Genomic DNA, 18,342 nt, shown 5'->3' with positions numbered 1-18,342 from the left:
ACAGAGGTCTTTCAGGGGGTACCTCAACTCATCTAGATATTTGCCTTGCTTTGCAACAGGCTACATAAAAAGCACTAGCAAAGTCAGGACAAACTAACATTTCATACAATGACTTGTTTATACCTTTACTGGTTAAACTCAGACTGTCTGAATCGCGATATACCTGGTGTTTGATGTGTAACCTGTTGGTCTTATTGCTTTGTTGATAAACTCCTCTTCGTTTTCACTAACACTATATCTCAGTGCTGTGATGTTACATTGGCGCTGATCCTCAATTGAATCAAACAAGTTGGTATTGTCCCTTTGGGGACAGCTTACCTGGGAATTTCTGAGTGTCCAGTGGAGAGGGGCTGGACACTGCACAAGGACATGTCAGAGGAGCTGGAGGACGAGGTTGCGCCTAGTGTGAACCTGCAAGGCAAAGTAAGGACTGGCAGAGACCCGGGGAGTTTGTCTGGGGAGCTAAAAGGCTGGGAGTGACAGGGGATGGACACCCAGTTCAGCAGAAGCACGTCTCCCTCACACTGAGGCAGGTGGGTAACCAGGAGACTCACAGTCTGGGGCATCCCAAGAAAATGTCAGAGTCAAAACCTGCAGTGTGTGGAGCTCAGGAATGGCGAAATAATACCTCCAAGGGGCTTAAAACACCAACACACCTCCAATGCTGGGGATTCTACAAGCTCCCTTGGAAGCTATTCCAGAGCTCAAATACCCAGATGGTTAGAAAGTTTTCCTAATATCGAACCTAAATCTCCCTTGCTGCAGTTTAACACTTGTACTTCTCATCCTACCTTCAGTGGCAATGGAACACAACTGATCCCCAGTCTCTGTATAATAGCCCTTAGCGTGGCTGCAGACCATCACCAGTCTGCTTTTCTCAAGACTAAGACCCACTTCTTTTACCTTCCTTCACAGGTCGGGTTTTCTAAATCTTTGATCATTTTCTGTTGCTCTCCTGGGGACTCAATCCAATTTGTCTTTCCTAAAGTGTGGTGCCCAGAACTGGACACAGAACTCCAGCTGAGGCCTCCCCAGGGCTGAGCAGGTGGGACAACGACCTCCCGCAACTGACATACAACACTCACGTTAATACATCCCAGAATGATACCAGCCTTTTCCCCAGCTGCGTCAATGGGTGACAGCCAGACAGCATCTGAGTCCATTAAAGACCATTCCCCCTCCCCCCCATTATTCAAAAAAGGGACATTCGGAGTTTGAGAAACTATATTCTACTTCGTTCTTTTCAAAGCAAGAAATAAAAGCTAAATCCTCCGCCCCCACAAAATCCAATGCCCAGCTCCACACGGTGCATTTCAGCCACAGCCCAGCACATTACTGCTCCAGCCACACATACGCCCCAGGGAATGAGGAACAAGTTAAAGCTGGTAGAAAAGCACTAACAATCCATGAGAGAGGCATTTGCCCTCCCTCCTCCTCTCAGCAATGGGGAGTCGCCGACCCCTCTCCACATCAATCCTATTGGGACTTCATTGGTAGCCCTTTAGAGTTCAAGGATGACTTCACCCAGCACTCGTAGGACATTTCCTCTCTCTCTGGGACATGTGCAGTGAATTCACAGTTCTCAGCCTCAGCTCTCTGGATCACAAGAGCAAACAGTGCCCTTTCAAAGCCCTATCCACCTACCCCCTCCTACCCCCCGCCTGACTATATCTCATATCTCTGCAGGGATCAGGCAGTAACTTCCTTCCCCATTTCAGTCTCTGACTCTCGGAGTGCGTATCCAGCACTTGTCCTCAAGTGTTTTTGTGGATAAATACTGATTATTTTAATTGTTCAAAGAACAAGAAAATCTCGTGACAAAAGCTAGGGAAATATGAAAAGAAAATCAGAAAGGGCTATTTTGGCAAATGACTATTTGTCTTTTAAAGTCACCACGAAATCTGAGCTACATCCTGTCAAACACGTGACAGAACAGCCTTCACCAAAAAGAGAAAAACCCACAAACCAGGGTGGGCTACAAACCACTTTCCCATTCATGAAGTGAAATCCAAGAGACTCTTAAGACTCAAAATCTGGAGAACAATTTTACCCATTTCCTTCTGACCAGGCTAAACCTGCTTTCCTCAGCGCCGCCGCATTATTTGGCTGTGTTATTGACAAAAGTTTTAGCATCACTGTAATAAAAGAAAAAAGAAAAAAAGACAAACCTCACCAAAAACGTCCTATCTACAAATGATCTGGATTTGGCTGGAAAAACTCCAGATGCCACTTTACCAATAGATGGAGGCTGGGATTGAAGCTGATATTGTGCTTTGGGGTTCATTTGAATTCCCCCTTCAGGAATGTGATATTTTCTTCGCCAGCCCTCAGGGTCCTGATTGAGGATCAAAGAAGTCAAAGCCTGATTCCTAAGCATGGTGGGCAAAGGACACTGTGGTAAATGACACAGATGAAGGTGGAGGGGTAGAATGGGAAGAGGATAAATTCTCCACAGTTTGGGCAGAGGCTGCTCTGTCAGAGAAGATGTGTGAGGTTGATGCGGGCCGGAGGGAATTCCCCGGACTCACCCCGTCCCTCTCCAATAACACAGAAGGTAAAACACGACATTCTTTACTATCCCTGCTCCAGCTCTTTTAGAATCTATTGAATGCTGGTGTATAAGGGAGAAACAGCACCAAAAATTAAATGCTTTTCGGCATAACTGGAGCAGTATGAGGATGTCTCATTCCCAGACAATCTCACTCCATAGGGGGCACTTAGTGACTCTAACAATCACTTTGCTAATGGGGGATTGGAATAAACTGCTAGGGTCAGTCTAGACTAGAAAAAGGGGAGGAGGAACACAGGAGATGCCCTAGTTAATCCCAACCACTTTTCCTGCCGTAGACAGATGCTCGGAGGCTGATATTATCACTCCCCATTTATTCCCTCTCTGTAAGGCACAGATTTGTCTCAGGTCACCCTGCAAGCTCCTGGCAGAGTTGGGAACAGAGCTTAGGTCTCCTGAGTCCCAGGCCAGTGCTCTATCCACTAGGCAGTGCTGCTTCCCTCTCAGAGGCTGATGCTGTGTAGCAGAGGTGGGAAATCCAGGCTTCCAAGAAAAGGCCCTGTGGGAATCAGCCCCTATAGGTGGTGCTGTCTGAAGGCATAGGGGGCAGAGGAGGAGAGAGATGAGGCAGCACATCTCTACCCTAGTGCTCTCCATCACCTCTTATCCCATGATCCCCAAACACTCAATACCCCAGTACCCAGCTCCCCCTGATTCCCAGATCCACCAGCCCCCACCATTCCTTCCCAGAACCCATCACCCTGGTCCCTTAACCTCTGATCTCCCAGAACCCAGCACCCTGGGGGATTTGGGGAGGGGAGGAGTTACCAGCCCCCAGGGACACTCCAGTTAAGTGCGGGAGCACAGCACAGGGGTTGGTGGAAGATGGGGGGTGGGGACAGGTGTCTAGAGTGAAGGTGGGGCATGGACCAAGTGTTCTTCTCCTCATGTCCATGGCAGGGGGATCCTGGTTGGGAGGGGAAGGGAGAAGGGGGAACTTCAGCCAGGCAGAGAGAGCATCTGGAGGAGTTTCTCCCTCTTCCTTCCCCCGCCTGTGTCCCATCAGCTCAGCAGCCAGGGCTGCAGCAGAGGGGAGGGGCTGATGGGGGCTTCTCCTCCTCTGCCTGGGGTTTGCTGAGACCAGGCAGAGCCAGTGGGTCACTGACCAGCTGATGCTTGGCTGCTGTTGGATCCTCACCCCAGTGATGGGCAGCAGGGTCCTTGGGAGCCAAATGCCCCTGATGTGTGTGGGAATGAGGAAATGGGTTTGTCACCATGCCCAGTTCTAGTCAAGGCCCTGAGAGAATTTCCCTGCTGTGCGGAGGAGTCTCCGATGTCCAACATGGTGTTAGCTCCAATTGGAGCATTTTCGACACTGAGAACATCTCAGAGATTCCTTCCATGTGCGGATTTGCGGATGCCTGATACTCCAGGAGCACCAAATGAAGCTTCCCCCGTGTTCAAGGTCTCTTTATCATTTAAATCACTGAAATGTGAAGTCAAATTGAATCTTCTCCTGCAGTCAAGATATTTGTAGGGTCTCTCACCCTTGTGAATTCGCTGATGTTTGGTAAGCGCTGAGCTCTTAATGAAGCTCTTCCCACACTCAAGGCATTTATATGGTCTCTCCCCTGTGTGCACTCTCTGGTGTATAATAAGTTGCGACTTCTGAATGAAGCCTTTCCCACAGTCCAAGCATTTATGGGGTCTCTCTCCTGTGTGGGTTTTCTGATGTGAATTAAGGGTTGATAGCAAACTGAAACTTTTCCCACACTCCAGACATTTATAGGGTCTTTCCACTGTGTGGATTCTCCCATGTTTTGTAAGGGATGAACTTTCCATAAAGCTTTTCCCACACTCAAGGCATTTATAGGGTCTTTCTCCCGTGTGGATTTTCCTATGGTTAGTAAGCGCTGAACTTGTGATAAAACCTGTTCCACACTCCAGACATTTATAGGGTCTTTCTTCTGTGTGGATTCGCCCATGTTTAATAAGAGATGAACTTTCCATAAAAGTTTTCCCACACTCAAGGCATTTGTAAGGTCTCTCTCCAGTGTGGGTTCGCTGATGAATTATAAGGATTGCACTGAAACAGAATCTTTTTCCACAGTCAAGGCATTTGTAGAGTTTCTCTTCACTGTGACTTGTCTGCTGGACTGTGGTTTCCTTGGGATCCTTGCATCCTCCGCCACCTTGAATAGATTTATCCAGTTTCTTCCCAGGATAGTTTCCCAGCTGCATCTCTGACCTGTGTTGATCTCCCCAGGCATTTCCCTGCTCCAAGCACTGGGAAAAATTCCCTTCAGCTCTTCTCAAAACCAACTCCTGCGATTCCACTTTCCCAGGAACTTCCTTCTGATGATTCTCCTCCTTGTTTTCACTCCCTGTCCTATCGCCTGCTGGGAGAGAGAGAATCCAGACAGGAGTCACTGCCTGTGCCGGGGGGAAAGGACCGAAAGGGGAATAGCAAAGAGGGAAAACACAACACAGTGACTGTGGGGGAGATGGAGACACTGGATTCTGCCTCCACATCCCACCCAAACACTCCCAGGGAAGGAAAGTCAGGGAGGAAATTCCCGACAGCTAACAGCATCAGTGGGAAGCTGTGACTGATGTTTGCCTTGATAATATGACACCTGCTGACTGCAGCCCTCACCCGGGTGAGATGAGGTAGAATTGAGGGCTCTCGCTCACAGCACATTTTAGGAGTCCCAGCTTTTTCCTTCACTCGCCAGATGGTTCTGTCTCAGTTTCCCTGACTCCTCACCTGTGCAGGTACCTCTTGGGCTCTCTCTTTATTGGCAGCCTGGAGATCTGGGACCCACGGCTCTTCCCCTCGTTCCAGCCGGGCGATCAGGTCAGGTTTGGGAATGGGGACTCCTATGAAGAGGGGGGTAATCAGGCAAGGTGAAGGTGCATGGAGATGTGCTCTGGGGGACTTGCTGACACACACAGCTCGGGTGTTAAACTCCTGCCTCTATCCAAGGCTGCTGCACCGAGAGCCCTTCCCATGGGTGGAGCTAGTCCCAAGACAGTAGATTAACGCTGTGTGAAGGAGAAATAATACAAGCAGGGCAATACCCTGCTTCTGACCCTTTGAAAGCTGGAGAGATGGGTATGAATTAGCATGTCCATTAGGTTTCTGACTCTCCTGTTCCCTTGAAATGCAAATGGAGATGAAAGTGTCTCTCAGAATGGAGCTGTGGACTATGTGGCCCTCCCCCCAGTACAACTGACCAGGGAAGAACCTGACCAGAGTCAGACACGCAGACCCCACGGCTTCTAATAGCTGAGGACCCAAGAATCTCTTACCCAGCCAGGTCACGGTCTCATAGTTCTCCTGCATGATGTCCTGTAGAGGGCTCTCTGAGCAGGGTCCAGCAGAGCCCCCTGCCCCTGGGTGAAATACACAGCCACCTCCTTGAAGGTCACCAGCTCCTGAAACAAGAAGAGTCCCCCACTCAGCACCTGCTGCCCCAGCCACAATCCCACTGGTCACATGGGAAAGGAAGACATAAAAATAAACATCTTAGAAGCTCTGGGAGACCCAGAAAAGCAGAATTCCACCCGCACCCTGCTCAGAGCAGTCAGGTGGCTTCAGGGGGTGGGGAGAAGGTGAGAGCTCCTTGTCCCCCCAGCACACAGAGCAGGGCAGAGTCTTCTCATTTCCCACACACCTGCCAGCCACAGGCTGATATGGGAAGCAGAGCTCTGAGCCAGGTACAGGAATCCCCAGTTTCCCTTCGTATTTCACAGCAGCCTCTAGATAGTGGGTTCAGACTCCTGCACTGGGAGTCTGGTCAGTTTTCCCAGCCCTGCCCAGGATTTTTTTTTTTTTTTCCTTTTTCAAAACTGGGGAATGTCCCCCACTTCAGAAAATCAGGTCCCAGGTTGAACGTGTACCAGCAGGTTTATCACATTCTGTCCCCCACCACACACACACACACCCTGCAGCTCCCTGAAAATCCCCTACCTGAGCTGACTCCATCATAGACATTTCTCTTCCCTGTCTCCTGGAAAATGGGATCATCTGGAGCGAAATGTGGACGTGATTCCTCAGCCTGTCAGGGCGAGAGGGGCGATGGGGGAGGTTACAGAAGGGGCCTGAGTCCATGTCACACCCCGATTCCCTCCAGGCTCTTGCCCTGCAGACAGACGCTCTGGACTCTGCCACGCTGGGAAAACCCTCAATCATTTTATCACAACATAGACCCGGCCCCTCCCACCAGGGATGAACCCATGGGGAGCACTTTTAAACCCTCCCAGGGACACAGTCCTGTAGCTAATGAATTTCGTTGATTGTTCATTTATTGTGTGATGTTATGATTAGTTAATATGTTATGTCACATATAATCATTGTATGTTAAATACACTGTATGTTAAATAAATGTTAAACTGTAGAATTATAAAAGTATAAGTGATTTGTAGTTAGACAGGATAGATATGCATTAGGTATCTTAGGGTATGTCTATACTACTCACCGGATTGGCGGGTAGTGTTCGATGTATCGGGGATCGATTTATCGCGTCTCGTCTGGACGCGATAAGTCGATCCGCTACTCGATGCCCGTACTCCACCTCGACAGGAGGAGTAAGCGGAGTCGACGGGGGAGCCGCAGCAGTCAACTCGCCGCAGTGAGGACGGCCAGGTAAGTCGAACTAAGATTCTCCGACTTCAGCTACGCAAATAGCATAGCTGAAGTTGCGTATCTTAGTTCGAACCCCCTGCTAGTGTAGCCCAGGCCTAAGTAAGTAGGAGTGAAATGCAAGGCCTACAGGCTGAGGCCTGTAAGCTTTTGCCTTAACCATATTACAGCTTGGAGCTAAGAAATGATGACATAAGTAAGTCCCCGAAGAATGACCTGATGCCACAAGATTATGGGCAAAGATGTACCAGGGGGTAATAGTATGAAAAATTAGCCGGAAGATAAATTTTAAATCACAAAAATGCTGTAATGGCACATGTGTTTCAACATGTGTCTTAACCACAGGATGTAAGTTATGCATCAGTGCTAATGAGAATAAAGAGAACCTACCTGACCAATGGAAATTGGGGACCCTTGTGTTTCTGGGGGACTGCAGAGCAATAAGAACAAAGGGGGTTGACACTTTCAGGAACATGCGCAGAATGTAGGTATGGTCAGAATCACATTAAAAAAGAGGGTGCCCAGATTAGGAAAATTGAGTTTTCCGTGGGAAACCCCAGCAGGAACCATCCCTCTACTGATGATCAATCCAGGAGAGACCCAACAGTTCCTAACACTATCTAGGACAGGGGTCTTAAACACGCGGCCCGGGGGCCGCATGCGGCCCTTGGGGTTATTTTCTGCAGCCTGCGAGCTCCTCGCGGCCCCCCCACCCTCCCCCAGCATTTACCTAGAGTGGCTCCAGCCCGACGCGCACCGGGGGCAGGGCAGGCTCCCTGCCTGCCCGGCCCCGCGCTGCTCCGGGAAGCCAACAGAACCTGGGGAAGGGGGGGCGCAGGGGTGTGTGTGGCTGTTGCTTCAGGCACCATCCCCAGCAGCTCCCATTGGCCGCAGTTCCCCGTTCCCAGCCAATGGGAGCTGCTGGGGATGGTGCCTGAAGCAATAGCCACACACACCCCTGCGCCCCTCCTTCCCCAGATTCCGTCGGCTTCCCAGAGCAGCGTGGGGGCAGTGTGGGCAGGCAGGCAGGGAGCCTGCCCTGCCCCCGGTGCGCGTTGGACCAGAGCCCACCCCCCCGAACCCCTCCTGCAGCTGAACCCCCTGCTGCACCCAGCACCCCTCCTGCACCCCAACCCACTGCCCTGAGCTCCCTGCTGCACCCCGCACCCCTCCTGCACCCCAACCCACTTACCTGAGCTCCCTGCTGCACCCCGACCCCCTGCCCTGAGCCCTCTGCTGCACCTCAACCCCCTGCCCTGAGCCCCCTGCTGCACCCTGACCCCCTGCCCTGAGTTCTCTGCTGCACTTCGACCCCCTGCTGCATCCCTCACCCCTCCTGCACCCCACACCCCAACTCCCTGCCCTGAGCCCCTGCCACACCCCACACCCCTCCTGCACCCCCTGGGGGCAGGGAGGGGGCGGAGTTGGGGTGGGGATTTCAGGGAAGGGGTTGGAATGGGGGCAGGGAAGCGGTGGGAAGAGGTGGGGCAGGGGTGGGGCCTTATGGAAGGGGTGGAGTGGGGGCAGGACCAAGGGCGGCGGCGGGGAGGTGTCAGTAAATGTGGCCCTCGGGCCAATGTACTAGTCCTCATGTGGCCCTCATGGTCATTTGAGTTTGAGACCCCTGATCTAGGAGGATGTGAGTATAACTATGTTTCTAACTCGTGCATAGGTCTTCATAGCAGTGGTATATGCTTGGGTAATCATAACTTTCACAAAACTTGTGAAACAGACTAGACCTTGTACTTGTGAATGTCTGTGTGGTCACTGCCCTTGGTCTTTACATGTTCCTAAAGACCGTAAATCTGAAGCAAGTACCATAGGTGACTTTTACTCCATTAAGCATGAAACTGTAGCCACCAGAGCCAAACCCACGGTGGTGTGATCCCACATTACTAAATTCACTTTAAATAAAATAAAAGGCTTCAGTCTCTAAGACAAATGCTAGAAAAGTGCAGAATCAAAGGAGCCACTGTGGGGGATCCCCCATGACATTGGCCCCAAGGACAGCGCGTCCTCCCAGCAGTGCGGGGACTCAGCCAGGGTAGAAACTGGCTTTTCCTCTGTCAGCTCCTCTCCTTGTTCCAGGAGAGTCAGTCTGTCCCGGGGGATGCACAGAATGGATCCAGGCAGGGCTGGGAGCTGGGAACCTCCCTCCTCACTTCTTGCTCCTGCTGCTCCTTTCACACTCTCCCCTCCCCTTCCTGTCTCTGTCCCTCTCACCATCCCTGGGAGAACTGGGAACTGTCCCATTCCCATGGGCGTTTGCTGTCCAGGGTGAGCCTGGCTGTGTCACTGAGGGCAGCAGCTTTGGGACCTGCAGACCCATGGGGAGCCTCCTCTCCCTCCGGTACAAACTCACCAGCAGGTCCCTGAAAGGGGCCCTTTGTGCAGAGTCACTTTCCTGCCCGGCCCCAGCCCTTTCCCCCAGTCACCTGGAAGCTCAGGTTCAAGAGCTGATGTCGGCAGAACCCCGGGGGACTAGTTCCAGGACTGTCAAAAGTGCCCACTGGGCTGGGCACAGAGGGGGATTAATGAGGGTCTGTCCCTAGCACAGACCCCACTGGGGGAGTGAACAGTAGCTGCTCAGGCTGGGATCCCAGACCACAATGCAGGAGGCAGCATTAACTGAACCAGGGAGCTCAATTAACCCCACAGGGCTCACCCCCACTGCCCCCCCCCCCGCCCCACACACACACTTCTGAGGCACTGCCTGGTAACAGAACTGTATTGGGGTGTCTTAAACCAGAACTGAACACACCAACTGCCACTGAACCAAACCAAACCCCAATTCCACTCCTTGTGGCTCACCGTGACTCTGGTTGGACACCGAATCCTGCTCTGAAATCAGACCAGCCCCTGTTCAGTCCTGTCAATCCAGGAGTCAGACTCCCCAAGGGATGAGATTGTCTTTGGACACAAATATGAAATTGGGAGTTGGGTGGGGGGGGGAGGTGTTCTGGGTGGACATTTGCCTTGTAAATTCTCAGCCCTTCAGGGGAAGTCTCCTGCCTGCCCCCAATCCCTAGGGTGACCACTTTTCAAAAGGCAAAAGCGGGACACATGCAGAAGCCCCACCTGCTCCATGGCCCCACCTCCTGGCCAGGCCAGAAGCTGGAGCCGGGCTATGGCATGGTAAGAGCTGCCCAGGGAGCCTGGGCCACTGCCGGGAGCCCTGGACCCTCCACCTGCCCTGGGCAAGGGTGCCCGAGAGCAGCCACTGGCCCATGTGCCCACCCCCCCAGGGCACACCACCCAGGGCAGGTGGAGGGTCTGGGGTTTCCCATTGCAGACTGGGTGGCTCTTATTGTGGCCCTGATCTAGCTTCTGGCCCAGCCAATGGGGGGTGGGAGGCAGAGAGGAGGAACAGGGGGCAGGGCCTTGTGGCCAAGCGGGGCTAAGGCCCATCTCAGCCCCACCCACAGGGAACAGGCTGGTGCTGCCCCAGAACCTCGGGCAGGCACAGAGCCCTGGCACAGGGAATCCGGGACAAATGGTGTCTCAAAGTCATTCAGCCCAGGACTGGGACTTGAACTCTGCATTTTGGGACTGTCCTGCCCAATTCGGGAGGAATGGTCACCCTGCCCACCCCCCACTGCTGGTTTGGCCATTTGTAGGGGAACAAATCCCCGCTGGCTGCTGGGCAGCCCTCTCACCCTCCCTTACCCCATGGGGATGGGACGTGGCCATTGTATCTTTCCCCACCCCTCCGCCTTCTCCCTGCCCCTTGGCTCTCCCTTCCCCAGCAGGGTCTCCTCTTGCTCCCCCCCCTTGCTGCCCCCATGCACATCCCTGGCCCCCAGAGAGAGCCATTGCCTCCCTGCAGCAACTGCTGCCGCAGGGTCCTAGTGCTCCCCCCCCATCTCGACTGCTAGGGGAGACTGTGAGCCTGCCCTTCCCCCTCAGACCCTTCCCTTTTCCGGCAGGACCCTCCAGCAGCACAGGGACCCCCCCCCAACCCGCAGTCACCGCTCTTGTCCCATCCCTCACCCCCAGTGAGGCTACAGTCAGGGGCAATAGCAGCGGAGGAGGCGCACATAGCACCCCCCGGCACCCACCACGGGGGAGGCGAGGGAGATTCCTGGACCTGAGAGGGGCCCTAGGAGCACATGCAGTGACAGTGGTGGGGGTGAGTGTGCTGCCGGGGGGGCAGGAAAGGGGGGCTCCTCCCCCAGAGCTTGCTGCTGCCGACAGGGAAAGGGCTGGGGGGAGTCCTCCTCACTGGCCCCTGTCCCGGAGTAGCCTGCCTGCCCCCCAAACTCATCCCCAGCCCTGCCCCACCCAGAGTCCACACCCCCAGTCAGAGCTTTCACCCCCCCACCACACCCTCAACCCAAGCCCTGAGCCCCTCCAGCACCCCAAACACCTTATCCCCAGTCCCATCCAGAGCCCTTATCCCCCCACACCCTGACCCTCTGCCCCAGCCCTGAGCCCTCTCCAACACCACAAACCCCTCACCCCCACACTCCTACTCTCGCCCTGAGCCCCTCCCACACACCAACCCCTCATCCCCAGCCAGAGCCCTCATCCCCCTGCACCCTAACTGTCTGCCCCAGCCCTGAGCCCCCTCCTGCATCATGAACCCCTCATCCCCAGGCCCACCCCACAGCCCTCACCCCACCCCTCTGCCATAGTCCTGAGCCCCTTCCCACACCCCAAACCTCTCATCCCCAGCCCCACCCCAAACCCAGCCCCACCCCTGCACCCCCTCCCTCCACACCCCCTCCCATCCCCAAACTCCCTCCCAGAGCCAGCATCCTGCACCCCAGACCTCCTGCCCCACCCAAACTCCCTCCCAGAGCCTTGGGCAGGTGGGGGGCGGAGTTTTGGGGGGACAGAGTTTGGGCAGGGGTGAGTTCTGGGCACCACCAAAACTTCTACAAACCTGCCGCCCATGCTCCAAGCGGGGCCCTGGGGAGCAGCGGGAAGGGCCCTGCTGGAGATTCCCCTCTCCCGGCTGCAGCCCGGGCTCCGGGCTCCCAGCACCAGCCGCCGGGGCTTGGGGATCTCGCCAGGAGCCTGGGAGCTAGAATCACCGCTGTGGCTGCGAGTCACTTCCTGCTGCCGGGACTGACCGCAGCGATCCTCCCACCCCGCTCCTCCTGGTCCTAGTGATATCCTACACACTGCGCTTCGCCTCTCTGTGTCTGGCTTCTTTGGGCTTGTCTACACTGGCCCTTTACAGCACTGCAACTTTCTCACTCAGGGGTGTGAAAAAGAACATCCCCCTGAGCGCTGCAAGTTTCAGCTCTGTAAAGCGCCAGTGTAGACAGCACACCAGCCCTGGGAGTCGGGTGACCAGATGTCCCGTTTTTATAGGGAGAGTCCTGTTTTTGGGTACTTTTTTTTAATATACGCACCTATTACCCCCTACCCTCATCCTGTTTTTTCACAGTTGCTAGCTGGGAGCCGTGCTCGCTGGGAGCTACGCCCCGCATGGAGGTGATTTTTTGCTGTGCCACGACTACACAAGCCACGTTCAAGCTTTAATCTTGCCAGTGTAGACAAGCCCTTACACTCACAGACTTTGCCATCATGATCACCTAGTCCAGGGGTTCTCACGACAAAATTGTTGGTGGCCTCAGAGTGGGTGGCTCTTGCTGGTAGCCACTCTGACACTTTTTCCTAAAATACTTAATTAAATTTAGGAAAAACCAATAAACATGCACTGAGGTAAGTGGGGAAATGGTCCCGCTATTGTGTGGAACTTTCCTGGCTTATACACCACCCGGGTGGAATCGCATAGCAGAAGGATCTGAGTCCTCGCTCCCACTCCCTTCACCAAGAGATCTGAATGACCTCGAGGACTCCCCTTCCACTCTAGTCCCCGTAATCCGGACAAGGCTGGACCCAGGATTCCTGTGGGGCTCGACCCCCAGGACAGGGTCTAGGGTGTCCCCACTCTGGGGTGCTCTATCCGCTCTGGATGCTTCCCTGACTATTGCATAGAGTTCAGAACAAATACAATTCATTAAGCAGCAAGTAATAAAAAAATGGGAACGGTGAAAGGAAAACACGTAACCCCGCTGTGTGGGATGAACCACAATCAGCCGTCTCTGGAATGTCAGGGACATTCACAGTCTGTTCCTCACACGTCCCAGGCCTCCCTCCCAGGCCCTGGCTGTGCTGCAGGGATGCAGCTGGTTGGACAGTTGCTCTGGCCGTGGCCAGATGCCCTTATGCTCTAGATGTTAGGACCCTTCTTCCCAGCATCAACCCTGGTCACAGTTCTGCCTCTCAGACCAGCCTGCAAGCCCCTGCCCAGGGTCCCCCCTCGCTCTCCGCAGCTGCTCACCACACCCGGCTCCGGACTGCTCCAGCTCACACAGAGGACGGGACCCTGGGTTCCTGACTCCCTCATTAGCCTGCCTGCCCTGTCAATCAAGCTAACCTGGAGTGCTGACCCCTCCCCATTGTCAGTCGCAGGCTCTTTATTTCCCATTGGCCATTCCCCTTTCTTTTGGTGCTAGGGGAGGGCCAACCAACGCTCCGCCCCACTAAGTTTCAGTGCGGGGCCAATAGTTCCCTTACCCAGAGACACATCAAAATCATAATCTATTTATCGCTAGCTAGTTAAGTCTGCTACTGTGAAAAATGATATTTGTATGTTTGTTCATATTTTTCACAGCCTCTCAGCTAGCTACTTCGGTTGCCAACTTGGTAATTTAAAAAAAACCGGACACTCCAGCAGGAGTGCTGGAACCTCCCCTGCCCCATCTCTTTCCCCTGAGATCCCACTCCTGCCCCACTCTTCCCCCCGAGGCCCTGCCCCAACTCTAACTCTTCCCCAAGGTTCTGCCCTTCCCCCATCAACTCCTCTTCTCCCCCTCCCTGCCTGGGTCAGGAGGGACTTGCCTGTGGAGCTAGGGCTGGGAATTGCAGCTGCCCAATGCAGGTAGGAGGCAGCCCCGGTTGAGTAGGGTCTGGTGTGAGTGATGACCCAGCGCCTCCCCGCCTCCCCCACCCACAGTAACTAGACTTTGGTTGTCCAGTCAGTAGATCTGACTGCAAACTGTTAGGTCCCCTTTTTGACTAGACTTTCTGGTCAAAAACTGGGCACTTGGCCACCCTAGCAGCACCCAATGTGCAGTAAGTGCTGGGAACGCATCGGGGACAACTTCTGCTTTCTGATGGTGGGGGAAGTAACTAGGGGCAGCCAAGTTAGACTCAGTTCTGGCCAGCAGGGAGGAATTCATTGGTCTAAATGAAATTACTATAAGGTGGGTGCACAACTGGTTGAAAGACTGTACTCAGGGTAGCTTTCAATAATCTGGTGTCAAATCGTGAGGGGAATGCTGGGTGTACGAGAAGCCCCAGGTGGCTTTCCCTGCTCTTTGCAGGGAATGGGGAGTGGAGAGGGGTGAAGCACACCCATAGCTTGTGGGGCAGTCAGGCTCCTAGTAGGGAGCTGCTGCTGGAGCTGAGAGCCTGGGCTCTCAGCTCCCCACACTGCCCCTCTTAGGTCGGTGGAAGTGCTCCTGGTGAGGACGCGCCCCACCAACCCAAGGAGGGTAGTGTGGACATCGGCTACCGCAGTAATTACTGTGGTGGCTGTAAGTCAACCTAATATACGTGGATTTTGGCTTGGCATGTAGACTCACACAGAGGATGGGCTCCTGACTCCCTTACTGGCCGGACTGCCCTGCTAACGAGGCTGACCAAGAGTGTTAGCCTCTCCCCATTGGCCCTGGGGATTAGTCTCAAGGTATTTATTTCTCATTGGCCCTTCCCCTTTCTTTTGGGAGAGGGTCAACCAAAGCTTCCCTCCCCCATTAAATTTCAGTGAAGGGTCAACAGTCCCCTTACCCATAGACACATCAAAATCATTGTAATTTATTTATTGTTAGCTAGTAGCTCTGCTGCTGTTAAAAGTGATATTTGTATGTTGGTTAATATTTTCCACAGCCTCTCACCTAGCAACTTGGGTTGCCAACCAGGTAATATTTTAAAACCAGACACTACAGCAGGAGTGCCAGAACCTCTCCTGCCCTGCTTCTTCTCCCCAAGGTCCCACCCCTACCACTCCTAGTCTCCCCAAGGCCCTGCCTCTTCCCCCAAGGCTCTGACCCCATCCACTCCTCTTCCCATCCTCCCTGCCCTGGGTTGGGAGGGATTTGCCTGTGGAGCTGGGGCTGGGAGCTGCAGCCGCCCAATGCAGGTAGGGGGCAGCTCTGGCTGAGTAGGGGCTGGTGAAGGTGATGACTCAGTGCCTCCCCACCCACAGTAATTCAACTTTGGGTGTTCGGTCAGTAGATCTGACCAGACGTTGTCAAGTCCCCTTTTCGACTGGCCACCCTAACAGCACCCAATGTGCAATAAGTGCTGGGAACACGTCAGAGACAACTTTTGCTTTCCGATGATGGAGGAGGTAACTAGGGGGCAGGAGGGTTAGACTCAGTTCTGACCATCAGGGAGGAATTCGTTGGTGTAGATGAAATTAGTGTAAGGTGGGTGCACAACTAAAGACTGCACTCAGAGTAGTTATCTATGGTCTGGTGTCAAACTGGGAGGAGAATGGTACGATGGGGAGAGGGGGACAGAAGCCCAAGGTGGCCTCCCTCACTCTTTATGAGGAAGAGGGAGTGGAGTGGGGCAGGCCAGGGGGGAAACAGGGCCTAGATGGGGGGCAGCTCACACAGAACTTGTAGGGCAGCCACATTCCTGGGAGAGACCTGCTGCTGGAGTTGAGAGACCGGGCTCTCAGCTCCCCACACTGCCCCTCTTAGGTCGGTGGAAGTGCTCCTGGTGAGGACGTGCCCCACCGATCCAAGAAGGATAGTGTGGACATAGTCTACCGCAGTCATTACTGTGGTGGCTGTAAGTCAACCTAATACAGGTCAGCTTAAGTTTGGAGTGTTGACGTACCCTTACAAGCAAAAAGAATTTCTCTCACCCAAAAGCTTTCAGCAGTCCGTGCTCACTGGAAAGCCTTCCAACTAGGACTACTCTCCCGAGTTCAATGATGCTCCTATTGTATTTCAAGTGATCTTGCTACTGTAAGTAGAGATAGGGGAGCAGAGGTGGCCAGAGGCCTTTTTCCCCCCTTCTTATACTCTGACCCTTTATAATGGAAAAGTCTTTGCTGAGTCATGGAGTCAGGCAATTCCATGGCCTATGTGAGCTCCAAACTGTCCTTCAGATGAACTGTAAATGTCTTTGTTTACCCTCTTCTTCCTATTGGTCGACGGCCAGATGATAGCTTTCTAACACCGACGGTCGGTCCTTTGTCGTCTCTGAGGAGTTAGTCTGTGGGCGTTCCCCAGAACGACGACATATTTCAGTAACAAATAGGGTTACCATACATCTGGGTTTTCCCAGACAGAGCCTCTTTTATGAGCCTGCTTTCTCTGTCTGAGTGGGGTTTTCCCATAACAGCAAATGTTGGGGGGTTTTGCAGAGCAGACAGACTGCAGCTCAGAAACAGCCCTGATTGGTCACCTTCCCAATTGGTCCATTCCCCTGCATCCACAGCTGATAGATTGCTGCCAGATCCCACCCACCCAGGGGAAGGGGTCCCACATGTAGGCCCTGACTGATGCCTGTTGTTACGTTCTGGGCTTGTGCCAGCACCCTGCCACTGTGACAGCGACCGACACTGCCTTCACCTCATGAATACTCCCACCGCACCCCCCCAGCTCCCTACCCCTCAGTGTCCTCTTTTTGGGGACCTTGAATATGGTCACTCTAGTAACAAACATATAGTAAAATCTCACCATTCTACATGCAGTGGTGTTACACACATTTCAATAAAAAGAACAGGAGTACTTGTGGCACCTTAGAGACTAACAAATCAGTTTTCCAATTGATTCTTCACCGGGCACTCTTTATATACAATATATCATAACCGACTTGAAGTGGTTAACATGAGGTACAGGGGGTTAGTCACAAGAGAGATGCAGTGTGGGGTGAGTGGAGCACAGACAGTCTCTCTTGTCTCCACGCAGGACACTGCAGTAGATGGGGAGGGGGTTGTGACAGGTTTCTCCTAGGGTGCCATCTAGAACTGGGGTACCACTGAGCCCCTCTATCCAACCAGCCTGTGCTCCCTATACACTGTACTGCTGTGATCAGCCTGCCAGGCCCTCTCCCAGGCGTCACACATACAGGTAGGGACACACCCAGCTGAGTTCATACAGACTCTGTGATCAGCTCTGCATGGGAAGGCACAGCTAAGGCACCAGAGAGTTCCTAAGCCACGCACCCTGTTCTGGAGTTGAAACCCAAAATTATACCATCCTGCGTTGCACAGGGAACTGTACAGTGTAAGCTCCTGAAATTCACCCCCTCCCTCAATGTGGAGAGGAATATACACAGCTTTCTGCCCCAAGTTATGTCTTCCCCACACACTGGTTTTAGATAAAGCAAAACCAAGTTTATTAACTACAAAAGATAGATTTTAAGGGATAGCAAACAGCTCAAAGCAGATTACCTAGTAAATAAACAAAACACAATCTAAGCTTAATATACTAAAGAGATTGGATATGAATAGCAACTTCTCACCCTAAATGATTATTTAAGCTGGTTTCAGAGATTCCTAAGGGGCAAGCTGCACTTGTTTGCAGCTTAAAATCCCCAGGTATTCCTTTCACAGGCTAGAAATCCCTCTAGCCTGGGTTCAGCACTTCCCCCCACTTCAGTCCTTGTTCCTTAGGTGTTTCCCAGAGTCTCCTTTGGGCAGGGGGTAAGGGAAGAACCATGATGATGTCACTCCCCTGCATATGGTGGGAACCCTTTGTCGCCAAGCTTGGTTCCCATGCCTTTCAGTGGAAACACACTGGTTTTCCAAGATGGAGTCCAGTACTAGGTGATCTGGTCACATGACTCTGTAGCATCACAGCAGCCATGAGTTGGAGGTGGTTTGTAGCTTCCTCAGGAAGCTGGTGGGAGATTAGCTTTGTTGAAGACCTATTGTTCTCCCTAATGGCCCTTCCCAGCCAGCCATTTAGACTGACAATCTTTTGCTTAGTGGGCGTTCCCCAGGTGTAAACACATTTGTAATACAGATACACAGTCAATATTCCTAACTTTAGATACAAAAATGATACACACCTACAAATAGGATAATCATATTCAGTGAATCATAACCTTTTCAATATCTCACATGACCTATCGTGTATAAAATACATCATAGTTATGCCACAACCATATCATAATAGTATCTCTATGAGGAATACGGGATGCAGTGTCA

General features: G+C 52.9%; 1 protein-coding gene and 1 pseudogene across 1 annotated transcript in view; one reads left to right on the top strand and one right to left on the bottom strand.

Annotated features, from left to right (window-relative positions):
* The window catches only part of LOC128847848 (zinc finger protein 850-like), a 34,073-nt pseudogene extending 21,902 nt beyond the window's left edge, over positions 1–12,171 (bottom strand).
* LOC128847462 (zinc finger protein 345-like) overlaps positions 1–18,342 on the top strand; it is a 430,467-nt gene that overhangs the window by 237,563 nt on the left and 174,562 nt on the right. The gene's annotated exons all lie outside the window — the stretch shown is intronic.

The sequence above is a fragment of the Malaclemys terrapin genome, chromosome 13 (genome assembly GCF_027887155.1).
Source record: "Malaclemys terrapin pileata isolate rMalTer1 chromosome 13, rMalTer1.hap1, whole genome shotgun sequence".
NCBI lineage: Eukaryota > Metazoa > Chordata > Testudines > Emydidae > Malaclemys > Malaclemys terrapin.
This window is presented reverse-complemented; position numbering and strand designations above follow the sequence as displayed.